Here is a 13,338-nt window from a genome sequence, read left to right as displayed (position 1 = left end):
TTTTCTTTTCCTTCGTCTTTCTTTCTCCTTTTCCTATCTCCCAGCCATGTCTGTCCCGTCTGTAACAACTGAAAATAAAATAAAATAACTAATAACAACAAAGGTCGATCAAATGGACCAATACGGCAAAGCCATGATGATCCACTTGGTAAACACTTGGTAAAGTAAATCCATTGGATATACTTGTTGGCCTTCAGACAACAATTCTGACGGCTAAAGAACCAAACAGGACAGGCACAAAAAAAAAAAAAAGATAGGTCTATCTATATATCACCTGAGAAATACAAATACTAGGACAGAAACCAAAATATTAACAGTGACAACCCAGAATAACAAATAAACACAAATAAAACAGCCACAAAACACAGGGTCAGTGACCCAGGACCATGACAAAAACACCTATTTGTTCACATTTCTTTTGTTAAACATACAAAAATTGCAAAGGATACAATAGTTTAAAAGGCATAAATAGCATTGTTGCCTAAAAAGTGCATGTGCCAAAGTGCTGTTGGCCTAAAATTTAGGATGGATGGATAGATATCTTTTTTTTTCTTTCAACAGCCACCAAACACCTAAAAACAGCAAATGAGAGCAAGTACAGGGATTCCGCAAAAACACACAAACACAAAGCGTGTACACGACGCATCAGAATCAGGCTTTCTTCAGTTTTTGTACTATTGCAGGATATTTTAAAGTTATCTTCTAAAGACCCAGGCCAGGAAAATCTCTTTCATGTTTTTTTTTGTGTTTTATCCTCAGTTACTTTGACACATTGGCATCTGCTGTGATGCTTAAACCTCTAAAGTCTCAGAAGTGTCAGTACTGATAAATGATCAGAATTATAATATTTCTGACTGTCTGAGTCAAAATGTAATCAAATCGGGATCGAATCAGAACCTTGTGAATTGGAATCAAATCAATTACAGAAATCAGTGACAATACGATCGTGGCTCAAGAGTTGGGAGTTCGTCCTGTAATCAGAAGGTTGTCGGTTTGAGCCCCAGCTCGGACAGTCTCGGTCGTTGTGTCCTTGGGCAAGACACTTCACCTACCACCTACTGGTGTTGACCAGAGGGGCCGATGGCGCAATATGGCAGCTTCGCTTCTGTCAGTCTGCCCCAGGGCAGCTGTGGCTACAACTGTAGCTTGCCTCCACCAGTGTGTGAATGTGAGAGTGAATGAATAGTGGAATTGTAAAGCGATTTGAGGGTCTCGAAAATTAAATAAATAAATTAGAGATGGCACGATACCACTTTTTTTTATGTCCGATACCGATATCATAAATTTGGATATCGGTCGATACCGATATGAAACCGCTATAGTGTTTTTTAATCAATAAAATGTTTTTTTTTAATATTTTGCTGCTTTTTGTATAAGTTCACACTCAAGTAAAAAAAAACCAAAAAAAAAACACTAAAGCTATTCTGTTATACCTGTATGCAAAAAATACACTGCGCCCAAAACATTTCATAGTTCAGCAATACTGATCAATCTAATAAACTTAAACCTACTCCATCCTCCCTATTCTGGTATTTTAAAGAGTAAGCAACCTAACTAATAGGGTTCTAAAACTCCCAGGAAAAAAATAAAAAATAAAAACATAAGGAACCACCCTCCACCTCATGATGCTTAATTGACGTAATCAACTTCAATTTGATGCAGTGTGAAAAAAAATGCCCAGAAATAAATTATTTTTCAAGAATAATTAAATAGATTCAACATCTTTCTTCAACAGAATTGCAGACTGCACAGATGGTACCTTCCCAAAGGAAAAAGTAGTATAGCTTACTAGGGTATATTAGACTTAATAGTTACTATATACAGTAATGGACTTCTATACATTTTACATCAGATTAAAACTTTGGGTGTAAGATTCGGATAATTATTTATTAAAAGCTAGACATTTTAAATGAGAATAAGAAAGAAAGGTATGTCTTTGTGCCCCTTTTCCCTGTTAATGCCCTACCGGACCCCTGGCTAAACTTTGCTAGATCCGCCCCTGCACAGTTACCAGCCATCAGCTACGTAGAAAAAGATCCTGGTGTAGAAAGTAATATTAAATAAATTCTAACAACAGCTTATCAGGCTTAAACGTGCTGCTGTTGTTCATCTGCTGGTTTCCTCTTTCTGGCGCGAAGTGGGCCAAAAACAAACAAGAGAGACGGACTCGCGACAGAAAAGCCGATCAGCTGATCATTGATCAGTTTCACGATTGAAGTAGCAGCAAGCGAGGGAGCGAGAGAGAGAGAGGCAGTCGCTCCATATATGGTTGTTAAGCTTAACGCGGGAATGCTTTACAAACATTCAGAGATGAACTTACACATTTGCTTTACTTCTCTCTGGGATAACTTCGCCGGATGAAATGCCGGATTGATAGCGAGGCTACAAATACACACAGCCGCTCTGTCACGTGACGCACACTGCTCCGATATGCTACGGTTATGAGCCGACTTACACCATGTAGCAAGTTTTGTGAGGTGCTTTTTTTGATATTTAATGTATCGGATTACATTTTTTATTTCTCTCCAATATCCGATCCAGTAATTTACATCAGTATCGGACCGATACCGATACGTAATATCGCATCGGTCCATCTCTAATATAAATGCAGTCCATTATTATTATTATTATTAATACCCAGCCCTATTAAATACGCATGTGATCCCTTACAACACTAGGGAACATGTCTAAATCTAATGGGGGAAAACCAGATGGGGAAGGAAAACTGCAACACACACCAGACATGAGACTAACAAAATAAAACATGAAGTAACTAAAGTGGGGATATCAGGGTAGGGAAAACTGAAACTCGGGGGGCTTAACGACAATTCATAAAGTAGTTACAAAATGTGAAAGAAACTGCAATCTAACCTCAAATTAAAGGAATGGAAATTCAAACATGAATGAAAAAAAGAATATGAAACTCTCAGAAGAACCAAAAAAGACTAAGTTAAGAACAGAATATCAAACAAAACTAAAATGTTAAACTCTAAAAGCACCCTTTTGGGTCGGAGTTCTGATTTTTTCCATTCTTCAGCCAGACAAGCTGTTTGTCATGTACAACATCATCCTCAGTACAAATGGACCAGCTGCGCCTTCCAGTCTCTGCCAGATAATCTACCTCCTAAGTGTGGTAATCAGGAAAAACCTTGATTCCTCTTTCTCATGTAAGCTGGCCTAATTTTTGGCACAATCTCTGGATTACTCAACGTCTACTCTGTGTCTACCTGCTCATCATCTATCAGTAACTGTCTTATCTGAATTTCCAAAAGTTGATTCTGTTCATCTGTACGTAACGTTTTCAGTGGGAGAAACGTTTCGTCACTCATCCAAGTGACTTCTTCAGTCTCAGTTGACTGCAGGTTTCCCCAACGTTATAAACAGTATGTTGGGTCTGTGTTTCCACAAGCCCCGCTGGTTTAGAGACTTATTCATCATGAAGAAAACAAGACAGTCAGCGATCGATCGATTTACTTGCAAGGGAGGCCTCGTCGGTGTCTACCGCACAATGACCCCAATGACGGCCTCCTCTCACTGCTTTTTATTGGGAAAACAGTTCACACAATACACATCACAGCAAAAGCAACACCCACATGGTTCTAAGACAAGGCACTGTATGTACAGTGGGGCAAACAAGTATTTAGTCAGCCACCGATTGTGCAAGTTCCCCCACCTAAAATGATGACAGGCGCTGCCAAAAAGGCTAGGCAGCGCCTGTATCACCTACGACAACTGAGGAAGTTCAGGGTCTCGCCAAAGATCCTCAGGATTTTCTATACAGGCGCTGTGGAGAGCATCCTCACACAGAACATGACATCGTGGTTTGGGAACAGCTGTGTGAAGGACCAAAAAGCTCTCCAGAGAGTGATCCGTACAGCAGAACGCTGCTGCAGGATTGCTCTCCCCCCGCTTCAGGACACCTACACCAGGAGATGCCGGACTAGAGCAGCGCAGATACTGAAGGACCCGTCCCATCCTGGCAACAAACTGTTCCAACTTCTGCAATCTGGTAGAAGGTTCCGCATCTTCCGGGCAAGGACAGAGAGACTCAAGAGGAGCTTCTATCCCCAAGCCATCCATGCCCTAAACACACACACCCGCCCTCTCACATCATCTATAATTGACTGAGACAGGACTCTTCCAGACACTCTAAACCAAGGCACAATGTACATTTCAATTCCTTTAATTTTAAATATGTTTATATTGTCTATCCTGTAAAATAGTCAGATGTCTATTCATATTAATGTACAGAATTCACCTGCTTGCTGCTACTACTGCACATTCACCCAGTGTATATACTATATGTATGTATATATATATATATAATGTTCTTCCTCTACACCCCCCCCCCCCCCCCATGTCACATGCATAGTTATACAAGTATAACTATGCATGTGACAAATAAAGAACCTTGAACCTTGAACCTTGAACCTTGATGACAGAGGTCAGTAATTTGCACCAGAGGTACACTTCAACTGTGAGAGACAGAATGTGAAAAAAAAAAAAATCCATGAATCCACATGGTAGGATTTGTAAAGAATTTATTCGTGAATCAGGGTGGAAAATAAGTATTTGGTCAATAACAAAAATACAACTCAATACTTTGTAACATAACCTTTGTTGGCAATAACAGAGGTCAAACGTTTACTATAGGTCTTTACCAGGTTTGCACACACAGTAGCTGGTATTTTGGCCCATTCCTCCATGCAGATCTTCTCGAGAGCAGTGATGTTTTGGGGCTGTCGCCGAGCAACACGGACTTTCAACTCCCGCCACAGATTTTCTATGGGGTTGAGGTTTGGAGACTGGCTAGGCCACTCCAGGACTTTCAAATGCTTCTTACGGAGCCACTCCTTTGTTGCCCGGGCGGTGTGTTTTGGATCATTGTCATGTTGGAAGACCCAGCCTCGTTTCATCTTCAAAGTTCTCACTGATGGAAGGAGGTTTTGGCTCAAAATCTCACGATACATGGCCCCATTCATTCTGTCCTTAACACGGATCAGTCGTCCTGTCCCCTTGGCAGAAAAACAACCCCATAGCATGATGTTTCCACCCCCATGCTTCACAGTAGGTATGGTGTTCTTGGGATGCAACTCAGTATTCTTCTTCCTCCAAACACGACGAGTTGAGTTTATACCAAAAAGTTCTACTTTGGTTTATCTGACCACATGACATTCTCCCAATCCTCTGCTGTATCATCCATGTGCTCTCTGGCAAACTTCAGACGGGCCTGGACATGCACTGGCTTCAGCAGCGGAACACGTCTGGCACTGCGGGATTTGATTCCCTGCCGTTGTAGTGTGTTACTGATGGTGAGCTTTGTTACTTTGGTCCCAGCTCTCTGCAGGTCGTTCACCAGGTCCCCCCGTGTGGTTCTGGGATCTTTGCTCACCGTTCTCATGATCATTTTGACCCCACGGGATGAGATCTTGCGTGGAGCCCCAGATCGAGGGAGATTATCAGTGGTCTTGTATGTCTTCCATTTTCTGATGATTGCTCCCACAGTTGATTTTTTCACACCAAGCTGCTTGCCTATTGTAGATTCACTCTTCCCAGTCTGGTGCAGGTCTACAATACTTTTCCTGGTGTCCTTCGAAAGCTCTTTGGTCTTGGCCATGGCAGAGTTTGGAGTCTGACTGTTTGAGGCTGTGGACAGGTGTCTTTTATACAGATGATGAGTTCAAACAGGTGCCATTCATACAGGTAACGAGTGGGGGACAGAAAAGCTTCTTACAGAAGACGTTACAGGTCTGTGAGAGCCAGAGATTTTCCTTGTTTGAGGTGACCAAATACTTATTTTCCACCCTAATTTACGAATAAATTCTTTACAAATCCTACCATGTGAATTCATGGATTTTTTTTTTCACATTCTGTCTCTCATAGTTGAAGTGTACCTCTGGTGCAAATCATCTGGTGTGTGTGTGTGTGTGTGTGTGTGTGTGTGTGTGTGTGTGTGTGTGTGTGTGTGTGTGTGTGTGTGTGTGTGTGTGTGTGTGTGTGTGTGTGTGTGTGTGTGTCCTCCTGCTGACCAAAAGGGTTATAAAAGCAGGAAGCAACATCACAAGAAACAGATCTTCCAGATAGGATGTATCTGCAATAAGACACTACAGCCCCCCCACCCAGAACCTCGAGAATCTGGGGAGGGGGACAAAGAATTCCTTTCATCACAGAGTTAAAACAATGTAGAGATGGTAAGCATAAAAATGACAACATTTAACAATTCACTTTAACACAGTAAATTTGCATAATGACTGAAACCTGCCCACTGAAGGAACAATGGGCTGGGAGGTCAGTTCCTTTATCCTTCATCTTAATTATGCAAATTCTTATGACCATTGATCAAAAATCACTGATCAATGGCCATGAGTACCACTCACAGAGAGTTTGGCAATGGCCGCAATCACAGCATTGTAAGATGACGTAAGATGTACCCTTAGGCCCCCTCCTCGATTAAGAGATGGTCTTTCCCTTTTCACGTACGGGTACCTAAGGGATCATTTTAAAACAAATGACCGTGATGAAAAATCTTAGTACAACATAGACATCAAAAACAGTAAGTGACATAGTTGCCAAAGAGAAAAATAGTTAAGCTAAACACAGGTAAACACAGTGCGTAAAGTAGAATATAAAATAACAATTTTACCTGCATGTATTTCGCCCATATTATCCGTCTGTGGCCAAGAGGAATGCGGGACTTTTCATGGCTGTTTTGATGTCGCTGTCCCTCTTAACCAATCAAATCTCACTGTGATAGCAGCTTTCAACTCGGTATGACCCAGGTTGATAGAGGGTGCCCAGTCTGGATTGCATTCCAGCATTTTGTAGGCTGGTTTGCCAAAAAACACAACAAACATTAGCCCGCAAAGCCACAGTAAACAAAGCAGCATAGCGCAGCATAGACTTATTTGTAACCTGCATCAACAATTATGTTATGATAAATTACTTGTTAAACACAACAAAAAACTTACCTTTGTGGAATTGCTTGGAGCAGACTAACGTGAGCTGGAGTGTTCTGGAACGTTATATTTGGTCTTCGAATAGCTGCAATCTAGGCCATCTGTCGCCTCTTCGTGACTTTGGAAACATGACTGGAACAATTTTTCTTCCACGAAGGAATCCAATAAAAATCATTGTCTTTACCCGTCGGTTTCCCGTGTCTGTCATGCTACAGATTATGGCAGTTAATAATACAACTGCTTCTTGCCATTCTTTGTGTCTCTGTTTATCTCTGTGTGACTGTTGTCTTGTAATAGCCCGTGTGGGCTAGTACCACTTGCACCTACAATCCTTTGTGGTTTTAACCTGGAAATTACATCACGTTTTCAATCTCTATTGGTGCCCCTCAAGGATGTTCCTCTCACCGCTATTGTTCTCCCTCTACACTAATGACTGCACCTCCAAGAGCTTGGCTGTTAAACTCTTAAAGTTTGCAGAAGACACCACCGTCATTGGCCTCATTCAGGATGGTGATGAGTCTGCATACAAGTACAGTGTGGCGGAGGTGTCTTCCCTGGCATAGCTGCAGGGGAGGGGTGGAGCGGTGAGCTCAGGGGGGTGGTACCGGGAGGCAGGTGAGCCACAGGTGGTGGCGATTGTGTCATGAGTGTTTTCCTTCTGTGTGTCTATATAGTGACGGCAGAGTCGAGCGGGACCGGGACGAGTTGTCACGGTGCATTGTTATTATAAATAAAACGTTTTCATGAGCAAAAACGACGTGTGTGTCGCCTACATCATATACAGTCTTCCACAGGAGCTGCTAATCCAGTTCTACGCCGCAGTCACTGAGTCTGTCCTGTGCTCCTCCATCACAGTCTGGTATGGTGCAGCCACTAAACAGGACAGGAGCAGACTTCAGCAGACTGCACGGGCATCATCGGTGCCCCCCTGCCATTCATCCAGGACCTGAACCTTTCAAGAACCAGGAAATGGGCAGGGAAAATCATCACAGACCCCTCACACCCTGGACACAGACTTTTTGATCTGCTGCCCTCTGGCAGACGGTATGGAAGCCTGAAGACCAGGACCACCCGACATAGGAACAGTTTCTTTCCCTTCGCCATCTCCCTCCTAAACAGCTGACCTGTCACACTGCTCCCACTGCCAGACTGCAACTGCACCTTATGTACATTCTGTGGTATTAATTTCACCTCATTTAATTTCTGTCATCTTTGTTACATATTGTTGTGATTTACATTGCTGTGTTTGAGAGTCACCATCTACCGGAACCAGATTCCTTGTATGTGTCTGCGCATATACATGGCCAATAAACACAATTCTGATTCTGATTAACTAGTGAAGAATCAATAACCAGAGAATCAGCCAACAGGGGAAGTGCCGGAGAGATTTAACCAACGGTGAGCCTCTGAGACTAACGGAAAACAGCTGAAAACGGAAAACAAAAGAAAATTCAACTCTTGATTCTTAATGGAGATAACAGATGCAGCAGTGCACAGTTGACAGGTAAAATTATGAGCATGAGGATTTATTTATTTATTTATTTATTTATTTATTTTTAACTTCCCATCCCTCAAATCATGTCCTAGGGAAGACAGCAAGAAACAAGTTAAACATATTTTTATTTGCAGATTGTTGAATTCTTGGGATGACACCGCCTGAAATCAAAATGATTGAAAAGGCAGCTAGCACGCAAATTAAGAAAGATATAGACGCAGTCACATGAATGAGAGTCTGAAAATGAGAATGATGGCGAGCACAGATTTAAACCATGCAGAGTAGAGGCTGACTGCCTCAAAGAAGGTGGGTGGACTAGAGTAATGATATCAGTATTGAGACTGACAGCGTGGGAAAGTGGTCGAGATGAAATAGACTTGGAGCCGAACACCCAGGAATGCAGTCAGATGAATGATTACACGTCTTCATTATTGAACTTACGCATAAGGTTCATTTCAATAAGGAGAGATCATCTGTAAGAATTTAACATGATTTTAGATAGAGAAATTAATCAATTTGGTGATTAGACACTGATGACCCATTGTGACAGAAGACACCCCAAAAACTAAGAGCAATGTTACCTTGAGATGTTTGACATTATAGATTGACAACACATGATTTTTCAACTAAAGTAGAAAATTTTCAGATGCATCAGTATTGTTAATAAGTGAGATTAAATTTTCTGACAATTTTGACTTGTTTACATTTAAACTGTCCCGGTTTAAATGTTGGTCAGCTGTAGTTTTAAGAAACTTTATCTTTTCTTTACATCAATACAAAAAGAAAGTGACACATGACCACAAAAGAATGTTACGCTCAACTAACCAGTCACAACTTACATTTCCTTTAATGGAAAAATCTCCTCCTTTCATAACATCCGGCAGTAAGCCTTACTTGATTCTCTTACATCTACAGGTCATCGACAAACATGGGCAGGACGCTTTTTCTTCTCACTGCTCTCTTAGGTATATTATTTAGTTAAATCTGAAAGATTGCATTTGCACTTCATATTTTTCTTTTTGTGTAATAATCGATATTTAGTTTCTGAGTGTTTGAACAATATTGTAACGTTAGTTCTGATGAAATTGTGTTTGTCTTTCAGGAGTTGTTTTCTGTAGTCATGGCAAGCTGTCTGGACCAGAGTTAGTGCTAAGAGTCAGACCCGCCGATAACATCACTCTTCACTGCGACTGCCGAAAATCAAGCCGCAATTTCATAGTTTGGTTCAGGAACTGTTCTCATGAGAACCAGCCTTCACTCATTCTGAGGACAAACTACAAATATGATCCATCATACCTTGAGGACAAAGTAGACATTCTCAATCCATTCCCTCGTTTGCATTTAGTGGAAAACCAGTCTTCTGACTCCTATGACCTGTTGATCATGAACACTACTGATTCTGATGAGGGTCTCTACTACTGTGGAACTGAACAGAAGGAGATTGACGCAACATTTTCTCAGAAATATATTTACAAATATGGCAACATCACAACCAGGATTCTGTTGAGTAAGTGTTTGAATCTTATTTCTGTTTGAAATAGCTTAAGTTGAGTGAAATTCATTCAAAGAATATAATCTGAATACTCAGAATAAGAACAGCCTCCATAACTTCATCTTGGGGTGTTCAAAGAATATTCTAGCTCTAGTATTCATACTGTAAATTGCTCCTGATAAATAACCAATTTCAGTTTATGATTTAATTAAAGAAGTTAAGGCACTTAAAACAAAAGAGCCTAAAGTTATCCACAAAATGAGCTGATTTGTCGTTATTTTTTAAATGTAATTGCCAGTGGTCATGTACTATATAGGTCATTTAATTGTTGTTTTTTTTCTTTTTAGTCATTTGAGATCTATATTTATGTATCCACCTATATTTAAAAAATATTATTGCAATTAACACATGGGGAAAAATCTGTATTTTTAAACATGAACCATGAAAATGCATACAAATAAATTATACAAACTAATTATTGCAATTTGTGTTTGAGACAGCCTCCACCGTGATTCGTCATGACATCCACAAACCTCAGGAGGACTGTAGCGTGTGCTGGAAGCTGCTTTTCACTCTGTGTCCTTTTATTGTCGCTCTCTTCTCTCTTTTATCCTCTGTACTGTTTTACCAGCTTCGCCAAAAAATAGGTACCTGCTGTATTTGTAACTTCCATCTGTTCCAGCTGAACAACTTTGTACTTAATTTCCATCCTCAATTTATTGTATTATTGTATTTATTATGTTCCATCTTTGATGTAAAATTTGTCCTCTCCTCTGTTTTCTGTAGAAAATAATACATCTCAAGATGACATGAAGACAACTGAAAGCCAAAGTCACATAAAGCAGGTAATCACCAGCGGCAGTAATTAACAGACTATCTTGGTGTTACAGTTACAATTTTCATTTTAAGTTACAGAGTGAGGTGGGGGGGGTTTTTTTTGGGTTTGCTGTTTACTTACAAACTCTAATACTATATTAACAACAATTTTGAAATCTCAGGATGAAGATGTGTGTTATGCTGCCCTGGAAATTCGTCAAGCATCACAGAGACCAAATAAGAAGAAAATTCAAAGTTCAGATTTTAGCACATATTCCTCCATCAATACTTCCCAGATATAAGAACATTCACATTAAAAACAAAAATGATAATACAGCAGTTTTCTACCACATTTAAGATGAAAAGCAGGTGATAGATTTGTCCCTTCTTGTTTAATCAGCTTTTCACACCAACTTTGACATGCTGTTCACAAACTCCTGATTCTATCTTGTTTTCAGTCTCTTTGGCTGATACTAAATGAAGACCTTTGATGACTTGACATTGTTGTACTGCTTAATAGATTCCTCACAATAGACGCTGATATTTCCAGAAGTAAACTGTGTTGAATTTATAGTGGCATAAAAAGAGAATACGGTTTGGTTCAAAACTCCATGAAGTAGTATTATGAAGGAAGATTACTTATGTAGGAAGGAGTGTTAAGCCTAAATAAAGGAACAGTGCAAAATGTATTTGTGGCATTGTGAGAGAAAAATGTGCATGACTTTAAATGGTGATACAGTAAATGATTGATTGTGTAACTGACTGATGGTAACTGTTTTTGTAATATTGAATAAGAAATCTTATAGTCTATTTGTAGAGAGATTATTCAATGTGTAAAATTAACTTTATTTGTCAAAAACTAACATGAATTTCACATTTCCCTCATTTTGGTGTAATGTCTGACCTGAATGTGCTTCATTAGTATATCAAAATTACTTTATTATATATCATTTGATGTAGTCGAAAGTTTAACATTTTAATAAAAGTCGGTGAAATGATAAGCAGCACTCACAGTCTGCTGAGTGGTAAATTAATGCATTAACTTTGAATTTGCTAAGTGACAGGTTTCTGCAGTATGCATAATTTGCCTTCTTCAGATCACCAGTGCTGTGTTCGCTATTATATTTTTTCTTTATAGATTTCTATCGCCTGTTTCTCTTATAATGTCCCATCTAAAGTAGACGGTATTCAGTCTGTTCATTTTGTGAGCAACAATAGTCAAATACCCCTTTTATGTGAGTATACATAGAGCCTGAAGTTTGGGTTAAAGGTGAAAGTTGATAGCAACCATTTTGATCCCCAGGTTTTATGTTTATTCAAGTCACTTAATGCAAATAAAGCCTGGCTGTGGTCAACTTGTATTCATACAATATTAGCATGCCTGAACAAATAAGAGGAGTGCAAAAATTAAGAACTGTAAGGCAAACAATGCAGGCTTTGTGATTTGTCTTAATAATACAAAACAGACTTTGATTCCAAGACCACACTTGCCTCTCGGTTAGTTTTACAGTTGAGTTTGAAATTTCTGGTTTTCTATATTAAAGGATTTGCATGAGTATGTGTCTTTTTATCTCTCTGAATGCTGAGTCTGTACATTTTAAAATTTGACTTCTGACATGGTTTATTTAGCTGTTGTTGTTTTTTTAATTCTTTGAAGTTCTGTTTTCCTTTACTGTCATCTTTTATTATGTTTTAAACAGTAAAGAAGCTGTTGTTTTTAAATGTGCTTGCTTATAAATAAAGTGACTTAATTTCACTGTGTTTAAGTAAAGTTCTCTTCTTGTGTTGAAGCCTGCTTGTGATAGGACATGGCATTTGTCCTCATGTGATTTCCTGTTTTTCTTTCTTGCTTTTCTGTAGTCAAGCTCTAGTTATGTATCCTTCAATGCAATAAGTATTACAAAAGGTGTTTGATAAAAATAGATAGCTAAAAGAAGTTACTGGACAATGCAACTATCAACACTTGGCCCAAAGCAAACAGGAAAACCTCAGTGAAAACCTCAGCTGTTTTTCAGCTGTTTTTCTTTCCCTCTTTCTTTCTCCCCTTCTTTCCCCCAGTCAAGTCTGTCCCGTATTCAGTAAGTGAAAATAAAATAAACAGTAAAAGGTGAATCAAATGGACCATTACGGCAAGGCTGGGATGGTCAATTTGGTAAAGTAAATCCGTTGGGCATCTTTGTTTGCCTTTAGACAATAATTCTGATGGCAAAAGAGCCAAACGGGACAGGCAAAAAAAGCCAAAAAAAAAAACAAGCAGCCGCACCTGCACTAAAGCAACGAAACATAAAACATTAAAGAAAACAGTAAAAGAGATATAAATAAAACAAATACACCGTAAGGTACAGTTCTTTATAAAAGCATGATTAAAATATCAAAAAATTCCGAGTAAAAGACCATAAAACCAGGAGTCGGTCAAGGCCAGTCCATAAACCTTTGTAAAATGACAACAAGGCTACAACAAGACAAAACAAGACAGCAGCAATGTGGCACAATCCTGTAACAAAAGCAAGAGTCCCACTTACCACTCTCTAAAGGGCAGTACTAAAATGAGCACGTGAAATCCTACCCAAAATCTACGT

General features: G+C 39.5%; 1 long non-coding RNA gene across 1 annotated transcript; it reads left to right on the top strand.

The window, feature by feature from the left end:
• The first annotated feature begins 9,564 nt into the window (after positions 1-9,564).
• Positions 9,565-12,513, top strand: LOC113023384 (uncharacterized). The gene is made up of 2 exons (XR_013909537.1): positions 9,565-10,788; positions 10,942-12,513. It is a non-coding gene; the product is annotated as an uncharacterized LOC113023384 (long non-coding RNA).
• Positions 12,514-13,338: the final 825 nt, after the last annotated feature.

The sequence above is a fragment of the Astatotilapia calliptera genome, chromosome 6 (genome assembly GCF_964374335.1).
Source record: "Astatotilapia calliptera chromosome 6, fAstCal68.1, whole genome shotgun sequence".
NCBI lineage: Eukaryota > Metazoa > Chordata > Actinopteri > Cichliformes > Cichlidae > Astatotilapia > Astatotilapia calliptera.
The sequence above is the reverse complement of the archived record's forward strand: the minus strand, read 5'-3'. Positions and strand labels throughout refer to the sequence as shown.